Source organism: Lacerta agilis, chromosome 6, assembly GCF_009819535.1.
Source record: "Lacerta agilis isolate rLacAgi1 chromosome 6, rLacAgi1.pri, whole genome shotgun sequence".
Taxonomy (NCBI): Eukaryota; Metazoa; Chordata; class Lepidosauria; order Squamata; family Lacertidae; genus Lacerta; species Lacerta agilis.
In genome coordinates, this window is record NC_046317.1 from 21074454 (window position 1) to 21079429 (window position 4976).

The window sequence follows — 4976 nt, forward strand, 5'->3', positions numbered from 1 at the left end:
ACACACAGTTATGATTTGGAATGATATCAGTGACGAACGTAACACTTTTCGTCAAACTATGACAGAAAACACCCCCCATCTTCACCACCGTCTCCTTATTCCACCATTAAAACTTACTCTCCCTTTCATTTTCCCAACTGTTACCTCTTGACAGTGCAAGTGTGTATTTAATTCCTGGAATATGAGGGCCTAAATCCATGACAGAATTAGGGCCAAACCACAATGTGTTGTTGCACTTAATGGGCAGTTGCTGTTTTTTTTTTTTAAATGCAAATAGCATCTGGGGTGGGGTGGCTGAAAATGATTAAAATTGCAGTGGGCTCAGAGTGGAATTTTAACCCTGCTACACTCCTCAAGGAAGGAGGGAAAAGCCTCTTTTGAAGCTCATATATGCTTTGGGATAGGGTGGGTGAAGAACCCACATTTGGCTTCCTTTTTTGCACTAGGGCATCAGATCACTATAATCTGCTTCAGTTGCACAAACCTAAAATTATGGGGTGTGCTTAGATCCCTTCTGCAAAATACTGAAAGTCTGGAGCGCTTGCACTGCTTTTTAAAGCCCATCAGCTTCAAAAGAGAGTTGCCATATCTGAGCACAGCAAGGGTAAAGAAACCAAGCCCAGAGCCCTTTTGGGGTATGGACCAACTTTCCAAGATCTTTAGAAATGGAGCCTTATTTGCCCCAATGGGGTTCCTACGGTTGCGCCCGGTGAGAAAACATGGAAGTAGAAAAGACACCTGAGGCTGCTGGCTTCAGAGAGAGAAAGATTTATTTCTGCATGCAGAGGCACTTGCGGTGTTCAGACACCCAATCAAGTACAAAAAAGTCAATTTTCAGACAGTTCTTATAGACAGTTCCCTGGCTCATCTTCCCACCCCAGGAATCTTGTCCTTGTCCATCCTTGCCCATATAAGGAACATTTCCTGTTGTACATATAAGGCAAAAGGACATTTAGCCCTGAGTTGGTTCATGCGCACTCCAGCAAGGCCATCCTATCTGTCTCTGACCTAAACAATTCCTCTCTGTGCAAGGTCGACCTTCTACTGTTATCTCCAGACTCTTAGTCATAGCTTGCCAGAAAGAAGTGCAATGTAGATCAAAGTTCACAGCAAAAGCCTCCATAAGAAAGAGTTCTTTTATACTTCTGGACTAACAGTACATTCAGGTAAATATATACAGGTTAGCTAATTAACCCCTTCAAGCTCCCAATCTAGGTGCTTGAATTAAGGTTGCCTGCTTGACTCCAGTCTATGATGGATTGGGAAACTACCAAAAATCTAGCCTTTGAGAGTACATTGTCTATATCCCTCTTCATGAAAGCACTTCCATGTCCACATAATGCAGGGACAATATTTCCTTCCAGTGGCTCATGGAGTGCCACTCTAGAAGCCCTGACCTGGAAGTGTGGCGTATCAGGGTGAGAGGCTTCTCCCTGAATACCTGCATGTACAAGCAGAATTTGCTGTATTTACTTGACCCTGCAGCAACTCAAATGTATTGCACAAATAAGGGGGAACTGATGCTCTGAACTGACCCTCAAAACATTATATGATGGGGAAGTTACCGCTGGTGTCAAATTTCTTTTGAGTTGCATAGGCAGCCAACATAAGCACAATGAAGTGAAGATTGCACACTAGTGTTTGATGGAATGTGCCCAGAGTATTTTTTTTTTGTTTTTTTTTTGTTTAAATGCATTCTGCTACAAAATGTTTTGCTACTTTTCTTTAAACCACCCCATACACATTTTGGGCACATTTCCACCAAGTTATGCACTTTAGAATCCCATGAGTTTCCACAGGAAAGAACAAAGCATGTGGTTTAATTTGCTATAAAAACCAATGGGACTTTAAAAAAAAGTCTTTAACTTTGGCAGGATTGTATTTGGAGGCTGTATGCGTGTTTTTTTTTTAAAGCCCTGCAAAAGCAAATTCTACATTTTGACATTTTCCTCACCAACTTAATTTTGGTGCAGATTTTTACTGCATATCTGCGATTTCCATCTCTTTTTACACTGTAATAATTTCTTTTCCTAAGCCTAGATTTCCATTAAATCTAATGGGATATTTGCTGAAATGAGCATTCAAATACCCACATGTGGATTTTAGACTCTCTCTCTCTCCCACACCCACCCACCCACACCCACAAAAACAATTTCTACACTCCCCCCCCTCCCCGATTAAGCGCAGGTAGAACATGTAGTTGAAATACCAAGGGATTTCCTTTGAATTTTTTTACTTTTTTGCAAACAATGTCACAAAATGCACCAAGGGCCTGATCCAGCCATATATAAACATTTTAAATGAGAGAGTTAAGCACACACTTAATCTCCCTGTGGGATTTTAATAGGCTTAACTTGGCTGAGTCCTGCCCTCAATCAATGTGTGTGTGTGTGTGTGTTTGTGTGTGCGCGTGCATTTAAAAATATTTTTTTCCTAACAGGTTCTGCACATTTTAAAAACAAAAATCACTAGATAATGTTTCTGCTGCAAATAGCACTTCATGTGACATGTCTCTGATGGTTAGCTTTCTTGCAACGAATGCATTTGTTCGTGTTAAAAGCATAGTTCTCTCATGTTTGTTTTTCTACTTTTCTCAGTAGGATGATCAACAATCCTATGAAATATAATAGAATGCAGGTGGCCCAATCTTATACATGTCTACTCGGAAGTAATTCACACTGAATTCCCTGGCACTTACTCCAGGTGTGTGTAGAATTGCAGCTGCGGTAATATTACTTAAATACAGTGAATGCTTGGGTTGTGAACGTGATCCGTGCGGGAGGCATGTTCGCAACCTGCAGCATTCGCAACCCGCAGTGCTGCGTCTGCGCATGTGCAGGTTGCGACTCAGCGCTTCTGCGCATGCGCAAAGCGTGATCTAGTGCTTCTGTGCATGCGCGAGCACCGAAACCCAGAAGTAACCCGTTCCGGTACTTCCAGGTTCAGTGCGGTGCGCAACCTGAAAACACACAACCCGAAGCATCTGTAACCCGAGGTATGACTGTATCTTCATTTCACTTTCACTCCACAGCCTGCATGTAGATTTCTGATCTCTGCTGTCTTTAAACAGGTACAATTGCCCCACACCCCTCAGAGGAATCTTGAAGTGATTTCCTTAAAAAAAAAAAAGCTTCATAAGTTATTGATACTCCTCCCCCCCCTCCAGAAAGCAATAATTCACAGGCCGTAAGTTCATGAATTGTACACATCTGTACAGATTCAGAAAATAAAGGTAGTTACCATAGCAACGGCCACATAGTATGGAACATGCTTGTGAAATTCAGAGCTTCATATTAAGGGCACCCGTCTGTTTCATGCCCCCTCCTGCTCACATTACATGAATTTGTGCCTTGCTACAGTGTTTTTCTGTGCAGTGTTTTTAGCATTTGTGTGTATCTTTAATTATAGCTTTTCCTCTGCCTCCTTTGTTCTAAATTACACTCTTATCGCTTGGATTTTGTATTGTGTAATTTTAAAATCAAAAGCATATAATCACAGAGCTTTAATGATGATGAAAGAATGCAGACAGCCCTGGAAAGACCTTGCACTCTTGCAACTGGAATCTGACTGAGCTCCCCCTGTGAAAAGCATCCGTTCCTCTCTGCTCCTCTCACCTGATTGAAAGCTTTCATTCCCAGCTATGTCCTGGCTCCCTGTCCTGCCCTGTACTTCTCGTTGAAAAGGGGCAGGCGAAGCGGCGGGGATAAACAGCTTGGCCGTTCTCAGCAAATGCACATCTCTTGGGGGAACAGATGCCATTGCATAAAGGATTGAGGACTGATCATTGTTCCTTTCTTGTTAATATTTGTGGCATTTGCGGTATGACGATCATAATAGAATCATAGGATCTTAGAGTTGGAAGGGAACCCAAGGCTCATCTAGTCCAACCCCCTGCAATGCAGGAGTCTCGGCTAAAGCACCCATGACAGATGGCCTCTGTTTAAAAACATCCAAGGAAGGAGAGTCTACAACCTCTCATGGGAGTCTGTTCCACTGCTGAACAGCTCTTACTGTCAGAAAGTTTTTCCGAATGTTTAGTCGGAATCTCCTTTCTTGCAACTTGGAGCCATTGGTTCGAGTCCTACCCTCCAGAGCAGGAGAAAACAAGCATGCTCCCTCCTCCTTGTGACTGCCCTTAAGATATCTGAAGATGGCTGTCATATCTCCTCTCAGTCTCCTCTTTTCCAGGCTAAACATATCCAGCTCCTTCAAGTACTCCTCATAAAGCTTTGTTTCCAAACCCTTGATCATCTTGGTTGCCCTCCTTTGCACACGTTCCAGCTTGTCAACATCCTTCTTAAATTGTGGTGCCCAGAATTGGACACAGTATTCCAAGTGTGGCCTGACTTAGGTAGAATAGAGTGGTACTATTACTTCCCTTGATCTGGATACTATACTTCTGTTGTTGCAGCCTAGAAAAGCATTAGCTTTTGTTGTTGTTGCTGCATCACAGTGTTGACTCATGTGAAGCTGGAGAGCCAGTTTGGTGTAGTGGTTAAGAGCGGCAGACTCGTAATCTGGGGAACCGGGTTCGTGTCTGCACTCCTCCACATGCAGCTGCTGGGTGACCTTGGGCTAGTCACACTTCTCTGAAGTCTCTCAGCCCCACTCACCTCACAGAGTGTTTGTTGTGGGGGAGGAAGGGAAAGGAGAATGTTAGCCGCTTTGAGACTCCTTCGGGTAGTGAAAAGCGGGATATCAAATCCAAACTCTTCTTCTTCTTCTTCTTCTTCTTGTGGTCCACCAAGACCCCTTGATCCTTTTCACTTGCACTGCTAGTAAGCCAGATGTCCCTCATCCTAGATTTGTGCACCTGGTTCTTCCAGCCTAAGTGTAGAACCTTACATTTGTCCCTACTGAAATACATTTTGTTAGTTTGCACCAGTTCTCCAATCTGTTAAGGTTATTTTGAATTCTGATTCTGTCTTCTGCAACATTAGCTACCCCTCCCAGTTTGGTGTCATCTGCAAATTGGA